Below are 23,694 nucleotides of genomic sequence, written 5' to 3'. Positions count from 1 at the left end.
ATCTGGTGATGTCCATGTGTAGTCTTCTGTTGTGTTGTTGGAAGAGGGTGTTTGCTATGACCAGTGCGTTCTCTTTGAAAAACTCTATTAGCCTTGCCCTGCTTCATTCCATACTCCAATGCCAAATTTGTTACTCCAGGTGTTTCTTGACTTCCTACTTTTACATTCCAGTCCCCTATAATGAAAAGGACATCTTTTTTTGGGTGTTAGTTCTAAAAGGTCTTGTAGGTCTTCATAGACCCCTTCAACTTCAGCTTCTTCAGCGTTACTGGTTGGGGCATAGGATTGGATTACCATGATATTGAATGGCTTGCCTTGGAAACGAACAGAGATCATTCTGTCGTTTTTGAGACTTCATCCAAGTATTGCATTTCGGACTCTTTTGTTGACCATGATGGCTACTCCATTTCTTCTAAGGGATTCCTGCCCACAATAGTAGATATAATGGTCATCTGAGTCAAATTCAACCATTTCAATCCATCTTAGTTCGCTGATTCCTGGAATGTCGACGTTCACTCTTGCCATCTCCTGTTTGACCACTTCCAATTTGCCTCAATTCATGGACCTAACATTCCAGGTTCCTATGCAATATTGCTCTTTACAGCATTGGACCTTGCTTCTATCACCAATCACATCCCACAGCTGCATATTGTTTTTGCTTTGGCTCCATCCCTTCATTCTTTCTGGAGTTATTTCTGTCCACTGATCTCCAGTAGCATACTGGGCACCTACCGACCTGGGGAGTTCATCTTTCAGTGTCCTATCTTTTGTCCTTTTCACATTGTTCATGGGGTTCTCAAGGCAAGAATACTGAAGTCGTTTGCCATTCCCTTCTCCAGTGGACCACATTCTGTCAGACCTCTCCTGACACATCTCTGTCAGACCTGTCCATCTTGGGTGGCCCCATATGGCATGGCTTAGTTTCACTGAGTTAGACAAGGCTGTGGTCTGTGTGATCAGATTGGCTAGTTTTCTGTGATTATGGTTTCAGTGTGTCTGCCCTCTGATGCTCTCTCACAACACCTACCATCTTACTTGGGTTTCTCTTACCTTGGACTTGGGGTATCTCTTCATGGCTGCTCAAGCAAAGTGCAGCCACTGCTCTTTAGCAAGTCACTCCTCCTGACCTTGAACTGGAGTAGCTCCTCTCCGCCCTCCTGCACCCTTGAAGCTGCAGCTCCTTGGATGTGGGGTATCTCCTCTTGGCCACTCCTGTGCCTGATATGCTGCTGCCCAACTTCCAGCAACCCAGCATAGAATTTACATTATCTTGGGTGTCTTATATTTTACAGTATTCCTATCAGTCTCCTCACATCCTTATCTGACTGCTTTCTCTAAGATTAAGTTTTCTAGGAGTCATGGAATAGGTTTTCCTGCAGCCCTTTATGTATCTGGCATACTTTGGATTGACAGTTGTACTTTCAGTTTGCTATCTGGTAACTTCTAATATCCTGACACATATGTAACATTTTAAGAATACTCAATTAATCATGTTTACCTCCATAGGTCTTATGCAACTTTTTCCCCCTACTAACTCATCTTTGAATATAGAGTCAAACACACAGATTCATTGGGAGACTTGCTGTAAACCATTTCCCAGTGGATCTGGGTGGAAAAGATGTTCCTTTAAGAGCTCAAACAGAAGGGAAGTTATGAAACAATCCTGGTGTCTAGTAGATATTTTTAAAGTGCCACTTCCTCTTTTTAGGAAATATAAAGAGACTCATGGTTATCCTGGGAGGAAACGATGGGAGAGCTTAAACTTGTGCAGCTTGATGAATTCCAAATTCCTGCATTAAGAGGCAAAAAGAAGCTTCAAGTAAGAGACTTTATATGGAGCCTGAGGGCAAAATGTAAATCTGGTCTAAAGCAACTGAGTTTCTATCCTAAGAGGTAGAAGTTCAAGAACCAGTTAACTTGAAAAGCTAGTGGAAGTAGACAAGTTACATTTAGAGAGCAGATTCCAAGAGGGATCCTATCTCATGAATAAGACATAAGGAAAATTGTATCAAACTCTAGAAAAATGCAGCATTTTCTTGATTTTTTTTTGTCATTGACCTGCATAGAAGGCTTTCTTCAAATAGCTTTATGAGTAATTTTAATAAAAATTTGGTAAGAAAGTTCTAAGATACCTTCTCTAGAATTCTCATGCACCAGAAGCTGTTACTTAAAAACAGAAAAACTAATTTTGCATACCTAATACCAACACTCGGAGAAGGCAATGGCACCTCACTCTGGTACTCTTGCCTGGAAAATCCCATGGACGGAGGAGCCTGGTAGGCTGCAGTCCATGGGGTCGCTAAGAGGCGGACACGACTGAGCAACTTCACTTTAACTTTTCACTTTCATGCGTTGGAGAAGGAAATGGCAACCCACTCCAGTGTTCTTGCCTGGAGAATCTCAGGGATGGGGGAGCCTGGTGGGCTGCCATCTATGGGGTCGCACAGAGTCAGACACGACTGAGGTGACTTAGCAGCAGCAGCAGCAATACTAACACTTACTCATCATTTATTGCATGTGTGTATATAAGAAGTGGTTCCTGAGCCTTTACCATATCATGCACTTTGGAGAAGGCAATGGCAACCCACTCCAGTACTCTCGCCTGGAAAATCCCATGGGCAGAGGAGCCTGGTAGGCTGCAGTCCATGGGGTTGCTAAGAGTCAGACATGACTGAGCGACTTCACTTTCACTTTTCACTTTCATGCATTGGAGAAGGAAATGGCAACCCACTCCAGTGTTCTTGCCTGGAGAATCCCAGGGACGGGGGAGCCTGGTGGGCTGCCTTCTGTGAGGTCGCACAGAGTCGGACACGACTGACGCGACTTAGCAGCAGCAGCAGCAGCAGCATTTTGTAAGCAAAAGTAAGGAAAACCAGATGAAGCCCTGTTCTTGCAGCTTGCTTTCTGTAGGGGGAGGGGTGATTTGAAAATAAACAGTAAACACACACACACATATATACAAAATTTAATTTGATTACAAGTGCTAAGAAGAAAAATCAATCAGGGAAAGGAGATGGAGTGGGGAACAATAAAGGGGAGAAAGAAAGGGCAGCATTATTTGATATAGGTTAGTCAAAGAAGTGATGTTTACTGTGGTAAAAATTCTCTTATCTAAAGAAAGTGAGGAAGCTAGCCATGAATACATCTGAAGGAAGAGTATCAGGCATGAGAGCAAATGCCAGTTCAAAATATGAAATTCATGACAACATTTATAGAAGTAATAGTAACAGTGACAGCAGTACCTGTGCAATATATTAAATGCACAATATATTTTCATCCTTTGTTCTGAATAATTTCTGTATATCTTTATGCTGGTGTAAGTTTTTTTTTTTTCTTTTTGTTTTGATTCCCATAAGGGATTTTATGTGCTTGTGTGTGTACACAGAAGGGACTATTCAGAGATTTACTTTTCTTTTCAATTATATTCTTAAAACTTTAATTGCAGATTCACATGCAGTTCTAAGGAATAATACAGAGGATGCTGGGTATGCTTCATCTGATTTCTTTCAGTCTTGTGTGTGTGTGCTCAGTTGCTCAGTCATATCTGACTCTTTCCTACACCATGGATTGTAGCCCACCAGGCTCCTCTTGCAAATCTGGAGTTCAGTAAGACCACAAGGTACTGGCTTTGGTACAATCCTTCAGCTTTACTCAAATTTCACATTTTATATACACTTACTTGCATATGTGTGTATATAGTTCTCAGAGAAGGCCAGTACTCTTGCCTGGAAAATCCCATGGACGGAGGAGCCTGGTAGGCTGTAGTTCATGGGGTCGCTAGGAGTCGGACACGACTGAGCGACTTCAATTTCACTTTTCACTTTTTACTTTCCTGCATTGGAGAAGGAAATGGCAATCCACTCCAGTGTTCTTGCCTGGAGAATCCCAGGGACGGGGGAGCCTGGTGGGTTGCCGTCTATGGGGTCGCACAGAGTCAGACGAGACTGAAGTGACTTAGCAGTATATCGTTCTATGCAGTTGTATCACATGTTAATTTGTGTGGCTACCACCATGTCAAGATACAGACAGTTCCATCTTTCTTAGGATTCTCCATGCTGCTTCAGTATCATCTATCTACTCATGATGCTGGTCCCTAACTCTTGGCAAGCACTAATCTGTTCTCCATCTCTATAATTTTGTCATTTTGATAATGTTACATAAATGAAAGCTTGCTGCATGTAATCTTTTAAGGTTGGCTTTTTAAATTTTTGTTCGGTTCACTTCAGTTGCTCAATCATGTCCGACTCTTTGAGACCCCATGAATCACAGCACACCAGGCCTCCCTGTCCATCACCAACACCCAGAGTTCACTCAGACTCACGTCCATTGACTCAGTGATGCCATCCTCTGTCGTCCCCTTCTCCTACTGCCCCCAATCCCTCCCAGCATCAGAGTCATTTCCAATGAGTCAACTCTTCGCATGAGGTGGCCAAAGTACTGGAGTTTCAGCTTTAGCATCATTCCTTCCAAAGAACACCCAGGGCTGATCTCCTTCAGAATGGACCGGTTGGATCTCCTTACAGTCCAAGGGACTCTCAAGAGTCTTCTCCAACACCACAGTTTAAAAGCATCAATCCTTTGGCACTCAGCCTTCTTCACCGTCCAACTCTCACATCCATACATGACCACAGGAAAAACCATAGCCTTGACTAGACGGACCTTTGTTGGCAAAGTAATGTCTCTGCTTTTGAATATGCTATCTAGGTTGGTCATAACTTTCATTTCAAGGAGTAAGCGCCTTTTAATTTCATGGTTGCAGTCACCATCTGCAGTGATTTCGGAGCCCAGAAAAATAAAATCTGACACTGTTTCCACTGTTTCCCTATCTATTTCCCACGAAGTGATGGGACCGGATGCCATGATCTTAGTTTTCTGAATGTTCAGCTTTAAGCTAACTTTTTCACTCTCCACCTTCACTTTCATCAAGAGGCTTTTGAGTTCCTCTTCACTATCTGAGGTTATTGATATTTCTCCCGGCTATCTTGATTCCAGCTTGTGTTTCTTCCAGTCCAGCGTTTCTCATGATGTACTCTGCATATAAGTTAAATAAACAGGGTGACAATATACAGCCTTGATGAACTCCTTTTCCTATTTGGAACCAGTCTGTTGTTCCATGTTCAGTTCTAACTGTTGCTTCCTGACCTGCATACACATTTCTCAAGAGGCAGATCAGGTGGTCTGGTATTCCCATCTCTTGCAGAATTTTCCACAGTTTATTGTGATCCACACAGTCAAAGGCTTTGGCATAGTCAATAAAGCAGAAATAGATGTTTTTCTGGAACTCTCTTGCTTTTTCCATGATTCAGCGTATGTCGGCAATTTGATCTCTGGTTCCTCTGCCTTTTCTAAAACCAGCTTGAACATCAGGAAGTTCATGGTTCACATATTGCTGAAGCCTGGCTTGGAGAATTTTGAGCATTAGTTTCCTAGCGTGTGAGATGAGTGCAATTGTGCAGTAGTTTGAGCATTCTTTGGCATTGCCTTTCTTTGGGATTGGAATGAAAACTGACCTTTTCCAGTCCTGTGGCCACTGCTGAGTTTTCCAAATTTGCTGGCATATTGAGTGCAGCACTTTCACAGCATCATCTTTCAGGATTTGGAATAGCTCAACTGGAATTCCATCACCTCCCTAGCTTTGTTCATAGTGATGCTTTCTAAGGCCCACTCGACTTCACATTCCAGGATGTCTGGCTCTAGGTCAAGTGATCACACCATCGTGATTATCTGTGTCGTGAAGATCTTTTTTGTAAAGTTCTTCTATGTATTCTTGCCACCTCTTCTTAATATCTTCTGCTTCTGTTAGGTCCATACCATTTCTGTCCTTTATCGAGCCCATGTTTGCATGAACTGTTTCTTTGGTATCTCTGGTTTTCTTAAAGAGATACCTAGTCTTTCCCATTCTGTTGCTTTCCTCTATTTCTTTGCATTGATCATTGAAGAATGCTATATATTAAATGTATTTATATATTTATATATGCTGCTGCTGCTGCTAAGTTGCTTCAGTCGTGTCCGACTCTGTGCGACCCCATAGACGGCAGCCCACCAGGCTCCCCCATCCCTGGGATTCTCCAGGCAAGAACATTGGAGTGGGTTGCCATTTCCTTCTCCAATGCATGAAAGTGAAAAGTGAAAGTGAAGTCACTCAGTCGTGTCCGACCCTCAGCGACCCCATGGACTGCAGCCTACCAGGCTCCTCTGCCCATGGGATTTTCCAGGCAAGAGTACTATATTTGTATATATATTATATACCTTATATATATTTATTAAATATAAATATATATACATATATATATATAATATATATTATGTAGTATTATATTATAATATAATAATAATAATATAATTATAATAATATTATATTATATATTAGTATATGTAATGTATTATACATATTATATTATAATATGTATAATAATACATATTATAATATAATATGTATAATAATAATATATATAAATGATATATATGATATATAAAAATATATATGATATGAATTTATTAAATATAAATATATATACATATATACATTATATGTAATATATATAATATATATTATATTATAATATAATAATTATAATAATATAATATTATATATTATATATTAGTATATGTAATGTATTATACATATTATATTATAAAATATATATAAACTATATAATATTATATAATATATTATATAGAATATATATTATATAATAATATATATAATATATATAATCATATATATAATATATAATTAGCATAAATTATATTAATATACATAATATATAATATATATGATATATAATGTATATTAAGATATAAATATATCATATTAATATATTAATTAATATACTATATAATATAATTAATCATAATATAATATATGTAATATATAATTAGCAGAAAATATATTAATATACATAATACATATGATATATAATATATATGATATATTAATATATATAATATAATAATATATTATAATTATATATAATTATATATGAAATATATAATATATATTATAATTATAATATATAATATATTATTATATTATATATAGTATATGTAATATATAATATTATATATAATATATAATAATAGTATAATTATCAGTATTAACAATAATTATTAATATTATTAATTATTATATATTAATATATATAATACATATATATACATATATTGCAATTCTAGACATACCCCACGCTTCCCACTGCAACCCGTGAACAACTACGATATTCTTCCCTCAATGTGAGATGAGACCCTTTTCTAGAGCAGTGTCTCTAGAGAAACCCCACGTTCCCTATTGATATGCGAAAGGGTACTTGACACCCTTGATACAACTCAGGACGTTGCCCGAGATACCTGTCCCCACTAGAGCGGAACCCCAAGTTTCATGCCACAACTCAAGAAGAGCCCCGTTTTCCCCCTACTCTAATCAAGATGAGGGTCGATTCCCCTGCTTGGTCGGAAAAGGAATTCAACATTGCCGTAAGTCCTCAGGAGGATGCTGGTCTCCCCTTGAAACTCGAGCGCATCCTCAGAAGTCGTGCCTCAATTTGAAAATACCCCAATTTCTCCATCCACTCCAGGTAAGCGTGATTCCCCTGCACTGACTCGACTGGAACCCCGAGGATCGACTCAAAACGCGAAGGGAGGGGTGACAGCCCTGTGGCACCTCGAGAAAAAGCCGCAGAATCCTGTGTCCACTCGACAGGAAGCCTGACACCTCTTTTACACCTTGAGAGGGAAGCGGAGTTCCATGTCTCCACATGAGACGAGGCCTGACTCCCCTGTTGAAACTCCATAGGAACCCTGAGATCCATGTCAGAACTGAAGAGGCACACTGAGGTTCCAGCCTCAACTCAGGATGAGACCCTATGCCCCTGCACCGACTGGAGAGGAATCCCAAGAGGCCCCTCAAAACTTGAATGGAGACTTGACATTCCTGAGGCAACATGAGCAGGTCCCTGAGGTCACCGTCGCAATTTGAGAGGAAATCCAAGTGTCTTGCCCCAACTCGAGAAACCTAGGAGAGTCTCCCCTCAAGGCGAGATGAGGCCCCTTTCAGCTGCAGTCTCGAGAGAAATCCCACCTTCCCTCTAGAGCCTCGAAAGGGTACTTGACACCCTTTAGGCAATTCAAGAAGCTCCCCAACATACCCGTCTCCACTTGAGAGGAACACTGAGTTTCTGCCACAACTCAAGAAGAGCCCCGGTTTCCCCTCCTCATTTCGAGATGAGGGTCCAATCCCCTGCTTCCTCTGCAAAGGAATCCCGACATTTCCATCGCACCTCAGGAGGAGGCCGGTATCACCTTGAAACTCGAGACGAACTCCAGGGGTCGTGCTACTGTTCAAAAAGACCCCAATGTCCCCATCCACTCGAGATAAGGCCTCATTCCCCTGCAACTACTCGAATGTCACCCCGAGGATCAACTTATGACATGAAGGGAAGCCTCAGAGCCCCTTGGCACCTCTAGAAATAGCCCCTGATCCCTACCTCAACTTGACAGGAGGCCTGACACCCCTTTGCCACCTCGAGAGGGAAGTGGAGTTCCATGCCCCAACGTGAGACGACATCTGACTCCCCAGTGGAACCTCCATAGGGACCCCGAGATCCCTGTCAGAGATGGAGAGGAAACCTGAGTTTCCTGCCTCTACTCGACATGAGGCCCTAGTTGCCTGCACCAACTCGAGAGGAATCCCGAGAGGCCCCTCACAACTCGAAAGGATTCCTGACTTCCCAGAGACAACATGAGAGGCTCCCTCAGGTCCCTGTGGCAACTCGAGGGAACCCACATTCCTTGTCGCAACTCGAGAAACACCTTGAGATTCCCCTTTCCATGCGAATTGAGGCCTGATTCCCCTGCCGTGATTCCAGAGCACTCCTGTGCATGCCCTCACAACTTGAATGGAGACTTGACTTCCCTGAGGCAACACAAGAGGCTCTCTGAGCTCCCGGTGGTAACTGCAGAGGAACCCCAACCCTCCCACTGCAACTAGAGACAAACCACGAGAATCCCCCATCAACGCGAGATGAGGCCCTTTTCTCCTGCAGCGCCTGGAGTGCAATCCCGAGTTCCCTCTCAAAACTCGAGAGGAGGCTTGACTCCCTTCATGCAACTCAAGGGGGGCCCAGAGATCCCCGTCACAATTCAAGATGAAAGCCGAGGTTCCCGCCACAACTCGAGAAGAGCCCCGTGTGTCCAACCTCATCTGAAGATGAGGGCCCATTCCCTGCTTCAACTCAAGAGCAATCCCAAGTTCCCCTTGCACCACAAGAGGAGGCCTGTGTCACGAATTGAATCTCGAGTGGAACCCTGCGGATCCTGCTGCAAGGAAAAAGGACGCCGAGTTCCCCCTCTGCTCCAGATAAGTCCTGATTCCCCTGTACCGGCTCCAGTGGAACACCGAGTATCCCTGCCTATCCTCTTGAAAAAGCCCAAATTCCCCACCTGAACACGACTGGAGGCCTGACACCCCTTTGACAACTCGAGAGGAACGCAGAATTCCATGCCTCAACACCAGGCGAGGCCTGACTCCCTTGTTGAACCTTGATAGGGAGCCCGAGATCCCTGTCGCCGCCGGAGAGGAATACTGAGTTTCCCGACTGAACTCTAGACATGGCCCTATTCGCGGGCAGCGACTCAAGAGGAATCTTGACGAGCCCCTCTCAACTCGAAAAGAGTCCTGACTTCTCTGAGGCAACACGAGCCAGTCCCTGAGATCCCCGTGGCAACTCGAGAGGAACCCCACGGCAACCACCACCCCTCCCATGATCCTCCCACCACCCTCCCAACACCCTCCCACCACCGTCCCACCAATCTCCCACCACCCCAAATCCACCCTCCCACCACCCTCCCACCACTCTCCCACCTTCCTCCCACCACCCTCCCAACCACTTTCCCATCCATCCTCCCATCCATCCACTCACATCCTCTCACATCCTCTCATTCATCCTCCCATCTACCTTCCCACCATCCTTCCACCATCCTTCGACCATCCTCTCACCCATCCTCCCATCTCTCCTCCTATCCACCCACACTCCTATCATCCCTCTCATCTACTTTGCTTCCTTCCCTTCTTGTCTTTCCTTCCATATAGTATTTATTGAGGGTCTACTGTGGGATGCAGTAGACCCTAGTGATGCAATAATGAACATGGCACAGTGATCCTTTTTCCAGAGGGGTGCAGATAGGGAAGCCATATGGTGTCCCTCTATCTTTCTTTGGATGAAATCTCACCCAGAATCACAACACAGAAAGTCAACAAATCCTAGATACCCTAGAGCTCCAAAAGGTCAAGTTTATAAACCACAGATCGAGCTAGATCCTTGCATTTTATGTATAAGAAAACAGGTTCATCCTACTCCATCCTACTCCACAGGGTGGGAAGGGGTGGAAAAATTAATGTGAGGGTGGATTGGAGGGTGGGGGGAGGACGGTGGGAGGGTGGTGGGAGAGTGCTGGGAGTGTGCTGGGAGGGTGGTGGGAGGGTCATGGGCAGGTGCTGGGCGGGTGCTGGGAGGGTGGTGGGCGGGTGGTGGGAGGGTGCTGGGCGGGTGATGGGAGGGTCGTGGGCGGGTGCTGGGTGGGTGATGGGAGGTTGGTGGGAGGGTGCTGGGAGGGTGGTGGGCCGGTGTTTGCAGGGTGGTGGGAGATGGTGGGAAGGTAGATGGGAGGATGAATGAGAGGATGTGAGTGGATGGATGGGAGTATGGATGGGAAAGTGGTGGAAAATAGGTGGAAGGGTAGTGGGAAGATGAATGGGAGGGTGGAATGGAGGGTGGTGGGAGGATGGTGGGAGAGTTGGGACATGGAACAACAGACTGGTTTCAAATAGGAAAAAGAGTACGTCAAGCTGTATATTGTCACCCTGCTTATTTAGCTTATATGCAGAGTACATCATGAGAAACGCTGGACTGGAAGAAACGCAAGCTGGAATCAAGATTGCCGGGAGAAATATCAATAACCTCAGATATGCAGTTGACACCACCCTTATGGCAGAAAGTAAAGAGGAACTAAAAAGCCTCTTGATGAAAGTGAAGGTGGAGAGTGAAAAAGTTGGCTTAAACCTCAACATTCAGAAAACGAAGATCATGGCATCCGGTCTCATCACTTCATGGCAAATAGATGGGGCAACAGTGGAAACAGTGACAGACTTTAGTTTTTTGGGCTCCAAAATCACTGCAGATGGTGATTGCATCCATGAAATTAAAAGACGCTTACTCCTTGGAAGGAAATTTATGACCAACCTGGATAGCATATTCAAAAGCAGAGACATTACTTTGCCAACAAATGTCCGTCTAGTCAAGGCTATGGTTTTTCCTGTGGTCATGTATGGATGTGAGAGTTGGACTGTGAAGAAGGCTGAGCGCCGAAGAATTGATGCTTTTGAACTGTGTGGTGTTGGAGAAGACTCTTGAGAGTCCCTTGGACTGCAAGGAGATCCAACCAGTCCATTCTGAAGGAGATCAGCCCTGGAATTTCTTTGGAAGGAATGATGCTCAAGCTGAAACTCCAGTACTTTGGCCACCTCATGCGAAGAGTTGACTCATTGGAAAAGAGTCTGATGCTGGGAGGGATTGGGGGCAGGAGGAGAAGGGGACGACAGAGGATGAGATGGCTGGATGGCATCAATGGCTTGATGGACGTGAGTCTGAGTGAACTCCGGGAGCTCGTGATGGACAGGGAGGCCTGGCATGCTGCAATTCATGCAGTCGCAAAGAGTCGGACACGACTGAGCGACTGAACTGAACAGTTGGGAGGGTGCTGGGTGGGTGGTGGGAGGGTGGTGGGCGGGTGGTGGGAGGGTGGTGGGAGGGTGGTGGGAGGGTGGTGGGAGGGTGGTGGGCGGGTGGTGGTCGAGTGGTGGGAGGGTGGTGGGAGGATTGTTGGAGGGTGTTGGGAGGATTGTGGGAGGATGGTGGGCGAGTGGTGGTAGGGTGGTGGGAGGATTGTGGGAGGGTGGTGGGTGGGTGGTGGGAGGGTGGTGGGAGGATTGTGGGAGGGTGGTGGGAAGGTGGATGGGAGGGTGGATGGGAGGGTAGTGGGAGGTTTGTGGGAAGAAGGTGGGACCATAGTGGGAAGATGAATGGGAGGGTGGAATGGAGGGTGGTGGGCGGATTGTGGGAGAGTGGTGGGAGGATGGTGGGAGGATGGTGGGTGGGTGGTGGGAGGGTGGTGGGAAGGTGGATGGAGGATGAATGTAGAGTGTATGCAGGTATATCTTCAGTGAACTCCTGGTCTGGAACAAGGAGGACCCCAGAACTGCACAGTACACAATGAATTGGCCCAAGCAGCACAGCTCTGTAGTATTAACATCTGGCTGACCACCACTGGGATTCCTGCTTGGCTGGGTGGAGGTGGGGTTTTTGGAAGAGGGAGGAGGGGATTTGAACCTGGGGGCCCATAAACACATCCCTTCATGGCCTGTGTCTGTTTCCCCATTCCTAGCAGCCCCTTCTCTGGAGCCGAATTCATGGCTTGAGGGTTGAGGATGGTGGACCCATGAAGAGGCGTGCCTCCTCCTTCTTCTGCCAATTCTCCTCCTCAGCCTTGATCACCTCCTGCCTCTTTATCTCCTGTCCCTGCTCAAACCTGCTGGTCAGGTCCCTGGGCAGTTTGATGGCATACTTCTTAGGGGGTGCCTTTTCCTCCTCCTTGACATTCTGTCACGATACAAGAGGAAAAGGATTGGCAGCCACCCACACTCTTGCTCCAAGAGTCTACAGGCTTTCTGAACCCAAACACAGAAAGAGCCTCGGCTCCAGACCTGTGATTGTGGGCATGTCCTTTCATTTCCCTAACCACAGCCATTTTGCCAGGCTTGATCTGCCAAATGCAGACAGGCCAATGCCTGTGTGAGTTGTCCATCCAGGCTGGAGCTCAGGAGGTGTGACTTCTGTTCTTCATTTCCTATGGCCTAGACTAGTTATGATCTGGATCTGATTTAGAAAATGGGTCAAATTGTAGAGAATCAGATTTTCCAGTTTTACCACTGCAGGACTTCACATGTTGACTTGAAGTGAGAGTTTCCTGGGCTCAGAAAAAGAACAAAGCCTCTGTGTGTGTGTGTGCATATGTGCATGAGCATGTGTACACAAATGTGTGCTAGGTGGCCAGAAAAATGTCCAGGAAAAGACACCACAGAAGCTGTAGAATGGGGAGAATCTCCTGGGTTTGCTTCTCCTGGGATGCGTCCAGCCACAACCCCTGAACAACCACGAGATTCTCCCCTCAATGCGAGATGAGGCCCTTTTCCAGAGCAGTGTCTTGAGAGAAACCCCACGTTCCCTCTTGAACGTGAAAGGGCACTTGACACCCTTGCTGCAACTCAGGAAGGTCCCAAGATACCCGTCCCCACTCGAGAGGAACACCGAGTTTCACGCCACCACTCAAGAAGAGCCCCGTTTTCCCCCTTCTCAACTCGAGATGAGAGTCGATTCCCCTGCTTCATCGGGAAAGGAATCCCAATGTTGCCATTGTCCCTCAAGAGGAGGCCAGTCTCACCTTGAAACTCGAGCGCATCCCCGGGAGTCATGCCTTAACTCGAAAAGGCCCCGATTTCCCTAACCACTCCAGATAACCTGATTCCCCTGCACTGACTCGACTGGAACCCCGAGGATTGACACAAAACATGAAGGGAGGTGTGACAGCCCAGTGGCACCTTGAGAAAAAGCCCCATATCCCTATATCCACTTGACAGGAAGGCTGACACCTCTTTTACACCTCTAGAGGGAAGTGGAGTTGCATGTCTCCACAGGAAACGAGGCCTGAGTCCCCTGTTGAAACTCCATAGGAACCCCGAGATCCATTTCAGAACTGGAGAGGAACCCTGAGGTTCCGGCCTCAACTCAAGATGAGGCTGTATGCCCCTGCACAGACTGGAGAGGAATCCCGAGAGACTCCTTGCAACACAAATGGAGACTTGACTTTCCTAAGGCAACATTAGCGGGTTTGAGGTCCCCGTCACAACTTGAGAGGAACCCCAAGTTTCCTGCTGCGACTCGAGAAACCCCAGGAGATTCTCCTCTCAACTTGAGATGAGGTCCCTCTCCATTGCAGCATCTCGAGAGAAATCCTACCTTTCCTCTTGAGCCTCCAAAGGGCACTTGACACCCTTTAGGCAACGCAAGAAGTTCTCTGACACCCGTCTCCGCTAGAGAGGAACACTGAGTTTCCTGCCACAACTCAAGAAGAGCCCCGGTTTCCCCTCCTCATCTTGAGATGAGGGTCCAATCCCCTGCTTCGTCTGCAAAAGAATCCCAATATTTCTGTCGCACCTCAGGAGGAGGCCGGTCTCACCTTGAAACTCGAGACGAACTCCAGGGGTCCTGCAACCATTCGAAAAGACCCCCATGTCCCCGTCCACTCGAGATAAGGCCTCATTCCCCTGCAACTACTCGAATGTCACCCCGGTATCAACTCACGACACGAAGGGAGGACCGAGAGCCCCGTGGCACCTCTAGAAATACCCCCAATCCATACCTCAACTCGACAGGAGTCTTAACACCCCTTTTCCACCTCGAGAAGGAAGCGGAGTTCCATGCCCCAACGTGAGACGACATCTGACTCCCCAAGGGAATCTCCATAGGGACCCCGAGATCCCTGTCAGAGATGGAGAGGAAACCTGAGTTTCCTGCCTCTACTCGACATGAGGCCCTAGTCGCCTGCACCAACTCGAGAGGAATCCCGAGAGGCCCCTCACAACTCGAAAGGATTCCTGACTTCCCAGAGACAACATGAGAGGCTCCCTCAGGTCCCCGTGGCAACTCGAGGGAACCCACATTCCTTGTCGCAACTCGAGAAACACCTTGAGATTCCCCTTTCCATGCGAATTGAGGCCTGATTCCCCTGCCATGACTCTAGAGCACTCCCGCGCTGGCCTTGCAACTTGAATGGAGACTTGACTTCCCTGAGGCAACACGAGAGGCTCCCTGAGCTCCCGGTGGTACCTGCAGAGGAACCCCAAGCCTCCCGCCGCAACTCGAGACAAACCAGGAGATTCCCCTGTCAACGCGAGATGAGGCCCTTTTCTCCTGCAGCACCTGGAGTGCAATCCCGAGTTCCCTCTCAAAACTCGAGAGGAGGCTTGACTCCCTTCATGCAACTCAAGGGGGCCCAGAGAGCCCCGTCACAACTCAAGATGAAAGCCGAGGTTCCCACCACAACTCCAGAAGAGCCCCGTGTGTGCCATCTCATCTGGAATTGAGGGCCCATTCCCTGCTTCAACTCAAGAGCAATCCCAACTTCTCCTCGCACCACAAGAGGAGGCCTGTGTCACGAATTGAATCTTGAGTGGAACGCCGCAGATCCTGCTGCAAGGAAAAATGATGCTGAGTTTCCCCTCAGCTCCAGATAAGTCCTGATTCCCCTGCACCGGCTCCAATGGAACACCGAGTATCCCCTCACAACAGGATGGGAGGCCTGTCGGCCCTGCCTATCCTCTTGAAAAAGCCCAAATCCCCGCCTGAACTCCACCAGAGGCCTGACATCCCTTTGACAACTCAAGCGGAATGCAGAGTTCCACCCCTCAACACCAGACGAGGCCTGATACACTTATTGAACCTTGATAGGAAGCTTGAGATTCCTGTCGCTGCCAGGGAGGAACACTGAGTTTCCCAACTGAACTCTAGACAAGGCCCTATTCGCGGGCAGTGACTCGAGAGGAATCCCGCTGAGCCCCTCGCAACTTGAGGAATAATATATAATAATTATATATTATTATTATATATTATTAATATTATTATATAATATTTATAATATAATAATTATATATACAATGCATACAATTGATATATATTCATATATATTATATATATATACATATATATAATATGAATATATTTATAATAAATAAATATATTTATATATTATAATCAGATCAGATCAGTCGTTCAGTTGTGTCTGACTCTTTGGGACCCCATGAATTGCAGCACACCAGGCCTCCCTGTCCATCACCAACTCCCGGAGTTCACTCAGACTCACGTCCATTGAGTCAGTGATGCCATCCAGCCATCCCATCCTCTGTCCCCCTTCTCCTCCTGCGCCCAATCCCTCCCAGCATCAGAGTCTTTTCAAATGAGTCAACTCTTTGCATGAGGTGGCCAAAGTACTGGACTTTCAGCTTTAGCATCATTCCTTCCAAAGAAATCCCAGGGCTGATCTCCTTCAGAATGGACTGGTTGGATCTCTTCTCCAACACCACAGTTCAAAAGCATCAATTCTTCGGCGCTCAGCCTTCTTCACAGTCCAACTCTCACATCCATACATGACCACAGGAAAAACCATAGCCTTGACTAGACAAAGCTTTGTTGGCAAAGTAATGTCTCTGCTTTTGAATATGCTATCTAGGTTGGTCATAGCTTTCCTTCCAAGGAGTAAGCATCTGTTAATTATATATATTATATATATTATAAATATATTATATAATATATATAATAACATAATAAAAATATATATAATATAATAATATGTATAATAAATTTTATGTATATAATATAATATATAATATATATTATATACACAATATATTATATATAAAATATATATTATAAATATATAATATATAGTATACATAATATATATAACATATAATATATATTATATGTTATATATAAAAAATATGCATATATTATATATATAATATATAATATAATAATATATATTATATAATAACATATATATTATATATTGCATAATATATAATATAATACATTATATATATATAATTTAGTATATATAATATATATTATAAAAATATATATAGTATATATTTATATATATAATATATTTAATATTATATAATTCTATGTTAATATAGATAAGGTGTATAATATATATTATATAATAATATATATTATATAATATAATAATAATATATATAACATAATAATATATATAATATAACAATATAATATATAACAATATAATATAATATATATATATTATAGAATATAATATATATGATATAATAAATATAATTATATATAATATATAGTATATATTATATAGTAATATAAGATAATTATATATAATATATAACATTGTATTATATATATAATATAATATATATAATAAAATGTAATATAGTATATATTATATATTACATAATATATATATTATATATTATATTTTTATAAGTATTTATTATTATTCTAATAATATAATATATAAATAATATATAATGCATAGTATTATATATAATATAAATAAATATAATATATAATGTATAATATATAAATAACTTATAATTATACATTATAATTATTTATAATTATATTACATTATAATACAATATAATATAATGTAACATACTATATATAATATATTATATATATTTATATATAATGTATATGATATATAATGTATAAAATATATATAATATATAATATTATATAATATATAATCTATAATATAATATATATTATATAATATTTTATACTATGTATTATAATATATATTATATTATATATATTAATGTATAATATATATATAATATTATATTATATAATATTATATATAATATAAATATATAACATATATTATATAATATAATATATTTTATATTATATATAACATATTATGTAAATTATATATTTTTAACATATATAATTCTACAAATTATGTATATTTATATATTTTATTACATATATATTTATAAATTATGTAAATTTATATAAATTATATAAATATATAGAAAATGTATTATATGTAATAATATATTTTTATATAAATTATATTATATATTCTTATAAATATAATAATATATAATATAATATAATAATATATAATAATATTTTTATAAATATAAATATAATAAAATAACATTTTTAAAGTAAATTTTAATAAGTTTAAGATTATACATTAAATATGATCAATTTTTTTTTAGTCAGTTATATAACAAATAAAATCTTTGGAGAACTTCAAATTAAGCTGTACTCCTTACATATATATAATTCCTATTTGTCAATAGAACATGATGTATCTCACTAAAACTGAATAAAACAAAAGAAAAAAAGGTAAATAAAAGATCCTCCTCACTCTGAAAATAGTCTTATAAATCTAACAAACTAAAGTTGTCTTCGATATTATAATATAACACATACTTGCTCTGGACTTATAATTTTAAATTGAAGGATTATTAAGCTTATTTATGTTAAATTGAAGTTACAGTTTCTGAGAAAGCTGCAAAGTAATTAAATGGAGAAAGGGTAGTCTCTTTAACAAATGATGCTGGAATAATTGGATGTCAATATGCAAATACTCAATAAAACTGAACTCAAAATGGACTCATGATTTAAATGTGAAAGATAAAACTATAAAACTTTTAGAAGACATTATATTGAAAATCTTTATAGTGTTGGTTGACTAGTTCTCAGATAAGAGATGAAAGGCATGATCTATAAAAGAAACTAATAAATTAAACCTCATCAAAATTAAAAACCTTTCTTCTGTGAAAGACCCCATTTAGACAATAAAAAGACAGGCCACAAAATGGGAGAAAATACTTTCAAATTATGTGTTTGGTAAGTTATTCACTTTAAGAATGTATATGATACTCTCTAAATTCAAAAGTAAAAAAGTGAAAAATTCAATCAGAAAGTGGGCAAAAGAACAGAACACTTCGCCAAAGAAAACATATAAATGGCAAATATGCACATGAAAACGTTTAACAATACTAGTCATGCCTGACTCCTTGCAATCCCATGAACTGCAGCATTGCAGCCTTCCCTGTCCTTCACTATCTTTTTCAGAGCTTGCTCAAACTCATGTCCATTGAGTCAGTGGTGCCATCCAGCCATCTCATCTTCTGTTGCCCCTTTCTCCTCCCGCCTTCAATCTTTCCCAGCATCAGGGTCTTTTCCAATGAGTCCATTCTTCACATTCGGTAGCCAAATTATTGGAACTTCAGCTTCAGCATCAGCCTTTTCAATGAGTATTCAGGGTTAATTTCCTTTAGGATTGACTGGTTGGATCTCCTTGCTGACCAAGGGACTCTCTGAGTCTTTTCCAACACCACAGTTTGAAAGCATCAGTTCTTTGGTACTCAGTCTTCTTTATGTACACCTCTCACATCTGTGCATGACTGCTGGAAAAACCATAGCTTTGACTATACAGACTTTTGTTGGCAAAGTGATGTCATACTTAAATGGCCTAGTGGCTTTCTCTACTTTCTTTAAGCCTGAATTTTACAATCAGGAACTCAAAATATGACCACAGTCAGCTCCAGGACATGCTTTTGCTGACTGTATAGAACTTCTCCATCTTTGGCTGCAAAAAACATAATCAGTCTGATTTCATTATTGATCATCTGGTAATATCCATGTGTAGAGTCATCTCTTGGGTTGATGGAAAAGCATGCTTGCTATGACCAGTGTGTTCTCTTTGTGAAACTCTGTTAGCCTTTTCTCTGTTTCATCTTATACTCCAAGGCCAAACTTGCCTGTTACTCCATGTATCTCTTGATTTCCTGCTTTTGCATTCCAATCCCCTATTATGAAAAGGACATCTTTTTTTTTGGTGTTAGTTCTAGAAGGTCTTGTAGGTCTTCATGGAACCATTCATTTTCATCTTCTTCAACATAAGTGGTTGGGGCATAGATTTAGAATACTGTGACGCTGAATGGTTTGCTTTGGAAAGGAACCGAGGTCATTCCATCATTTTTGAGATTGTACCCAAGTACGGTATTTTGGACTCTTTTGTTGACTATGAGGGCTACTCCTTTCCTTCTAAGGGATTCTTGCCCACAGTAGTAGATATAATGGTCATATGAATTAAATTCACCCAAGTTATGACCAATCTAGATAGCATATTCAAAAGCAGAGACATTACTTTGCCAACAAAGGTTCGTCTAGTCAAGGCTATGGTTTTTCCTGTGGTCATGTATGGATGTGAGAGTTGGACTGTGAAGAAGGCTGAGCGCGGAAGAAGGCTGAGCGCCGAAGAACTGATGCTTTTGAACTGTGGTGTTGGAGAAGAGATCCAACCAGTCCATTCTGAAGGAGATCAGCCCTGGGATTTCTTTGGAAGGAATGATGCTAAAGCTGAAAGTCCAGTACTTTGGCCACCTCATGTAAAGAGTTGACTCATTGGAAAAGACTCTGATGCTGGGAGGGATTGGGGGCAGGAGGAGAAGGGGGACAGAGGATGAGATGGCTGGATGGCATCACTGACTCAATGGATGTGAATCTCAGTGAACTCCGGGAGTTGGTGATGGACAGGGAGGCCTGGCGTGCTGTGATTCATGGGGTCTCAAAGAGTCAGACACGACTGAGCGGCTGATCTGATCTGATCTGATCTGGTTCCCATTCATTTTAGTTCACTGATTCCTAAAATGTTGATTTTTTTTCACTCTTACCAACTCTTGGTTGACCACTTCCAATCTACCTTGATTCATGGATCTAACATTCCAGGTTCCTGTGCAATATTGTGTTTTACAGCATTGAACTTTACTTTCACCACCAGACACATCCCCAACTGGGCTTCATTTCTACTTTGGTTCAGCCCCTTCATTCTTTCTGGAGCCTTTTTACCACTCTGCCACAGTAGCATGTTGGTCACCTATGGATCTGGGGCAGGGGTGGACTCATCTTCCAGCTTCATACCTTTTTGCTTTCTCATATTGTTCATGTGTTCATGGCATTCTCAAGGCAGGAATGATGAAGTGCTTTTCCATTCCCTTCTTCAGTGGACCACATTTTGCTAAAGTCTCCACCATTACCCATCCATCTTGGTAATTGAGCCTGCACAGCATGGCTCATCATTTCATTAAGTTACACAAGGCTATGATCCATGTGACTATTTTGGTGAGTTTCCTCTGATTTTTGTTTTCATTCTGGAGGCCATGAGATTCCTGGTCTTGCTTCTTCTGGACGTTTTTACTTGTATGCATTTGTTACGCTTCCTGGCCTTGGAGAATTTTTTTCCAGAGACCTCCTGTGCCCCCAGCTCTCTCCACTCTGGTCACCAGAGCTATATGTTCTGGAGTTCCTCCTCTGTGGGCTGCATACGTCCTTCTGTTGTGTTGGGGTAACTACTATGGGTGGTCTTGTAGGTGTGACTGATCCCCTGGTCAGGTTGGTGCCAGGCCTTGCCTTCTGCAGAAGCTGCTGGCTGATTGTAACCAGGGCTGAATAACAAGCCTGGTGGCTGCAGGACCCCATGAGGATAATGTTGGCCCACTAGTGGGCTGAGTTATCTTCTGGAGTTGGGTGTTGTGGGGCTGGGCATCCCTAATCTAATTCTGGCTTGCTGGTGGATGGAACCAGTTGCTGACAAGGCCTGCTTGAAGGATTTGGGGGTGTTTGTAATCTGTTGGTTCACTAGTGAGTAGTGGTAGATCCCTGGAATAGGTGGCTGAGGAGTCCAAGATATCTCAGAAGTAGTGACCACCTCCTGGTGTGTGGAGCTGAGACTTAGGGTTCTTGAGGCTGGTGTCTACTCTCTGGTGGGTGATCCTGATTCCAGGGCCTCTGGCTGCAAATTCCTGGGAGGTACTGCAGCTCGTGCTAGTGCTATGGGTATCCTGGACTGTCTGATGGACAGAACCAGGCCCTGAGGTGGAGATGGGTTCAAGTTGACTTCGGGCAACAAGCCTACTGGTGGGTGGGGTGTGTCACTGTCCAAGTAGTTGCTTAACATTAGGCATCCCAGAGCTAGTGCCAATAGACGGTGGGTAGGGCCATGTTCTGGAGCTAATAAGCTAGAAGGAGGATTTCAAAATACACCAGTTTACTTGTGGTAGAAGGAGCTCACCCAAATGGCTCCTGCTAGAATCTCCATCCTCAAGGTGAGCTTAAATTGTTTCTTGCTTCTATGGGAGACTCTCCAAGATGGGCAGGTGTTTCTGACTCTGGCTCCTTTCAAATGATTGCTTCTAACTTGGTCACAGAGCATGTAAGATTTCGTGTGTGCCCTTTAGTACTGGAGGTTATATTTCCTAGAGCCCTCTAGCTCTTCCTGAACTTACCCGTAGTGGAAAACCACTAGGCCATTCAGGTATGACATCACTTTGCTGACAAAAGCATGTCTAGTCAAAGCTATGGTTTTTCTAGTAGTCATGCACAGATATGAGAGGTGGACCATAAAGAGGGCTGAACACTGAAGAATTAATGCTTTAAAACTGTGGTGCTGGAGAAGACCCTTGAGAGTCCCTTGGACAACAAAATCAACTCTGAATAAATCATTGAGACCACTGATGCTTAAGCTAAAGCTCAATACTTTGGTCACCTGATGCAAAGAGCTGACTCATTGGAAAAGACTCTGGTGCTGGAAAAGATTGAAGGAAGAAGAGGGCAACAGAGGATGGGATGGTTGGATGCTATCACTGATTCCATGGACATGAACTTGGGCCAACTCCAGGGAGGCCTGTTGTGCTGCAGCCCATGGGATCGCAAAGAGTCGGACATAACTTGGCAGCTGAAGAACAACAACAAAGACAGGTGATTTTTTTTTTTTAATTTTGTAAACTGCCTTTATTGCTTTTTGATATTCCCTGGGCATTTCTTCAATTCAACAAGAGCACAACTTTGTCATCCTATTTGTAAAAATGGTAGATGTCACTATATGGTTACACCACAACTTACATGACTAGTCCCATGCTGATGGAGATTATTTTCCAAGTTTGGACTATTGTAAGTCACCTTCTGATAAACATCCTTTGAGAAACCAGAGTGTGCTGGCTTCCTTTCAGACTAGTTAGGTATCCTCTCTGACCAGTTGCTTGATATTTTGCATATTATGACTGGTTAGACTCATAAATGTCAACCCTGACAGCTACCTTAGCGATTATCTGGAAAAGCATTTTCTACATATCACTGAATGATGTCCCTGTAAATGCCTACTAATGTGAGCATTTCAGTATTGTTTAGGAGCATGGGATCTGTTATATGCCTAAATTGGAATCAGAGTCTGGCTTTGTTTCTTACCATCTGTATATCATTTGCAAGTTACTTAATGTCTCCAAGCCTTGATTGACTCATCTCCAACCAAAGACTTGGTTAAATAAATTAGACACACAAGTACAGTTTTCTACTTAACATGTTCAATAAATGTTAGCTCTTACTATTGTTGAATTATCTGAAAAGTTATTAGGCATTTCTTTGTAACAGCATCAGCAGGCATTCTGCTAAGAAATCCCAAAGTAGAAGGTTGTGACCCTCCAATACCACCTAGCATGACACAAAACCATGAAATCTTTCTATTCAAACTACCCAACCCCTCTCACTAAGCACTTACTTAGCAGGTGCACAGCAATAGGGTAGAGAGAGCCAAATCAGAGCCTACAGAAAGCTACTTCACACTTCTCTGGGATGTACCAGACAAAAGATATAAACCTACCTCAGAATAGATTTCTTAAAACCAAACTTGACGCATTAAAGTTGATTTTTGTCTGGGTCACATCACAGATGTACCTGGTGGGTTAGGGATTAGTAATTTGGGACATTTGAATATCTGCTCAGTATCATAACAAGGTTGTTCAAAGCATGGTTCTTAAGGGGATGCTAATCCGTGAGCTGATATTTATTGTTCAACAAGGACATACATACAGAATTGAGTAGGCAATTAGAAATTTCTGTAGTAACTAGACATTTTTGTGATATACAGGTGCTTGCTCATTTTTAGTAATTCTTTGTTATTTTATTTCATTAAACTATAATTTCTCAATTGATTGGAAATAGGGAATACTGATCCTTCTCCCCAAGTAAC

This window comes from Bubalus bubalis, chromosome 13 (assembly GCF_019923935.1).
Source record: "Bubalus bubalis isolate 160015118507 breed Murrah chromosome 13, NDDB_SH_1, whole genome shotgun sequence".
Classification (NCBI taxonomy): Eukaryota; Metazoa; Chordata; class Mammalia; order Artiodactyla; family Bovidae; genus Bubalus; species Bubalus bubalis.
This window is presented reverse-complemented; position numbering follows the sequence as displayed.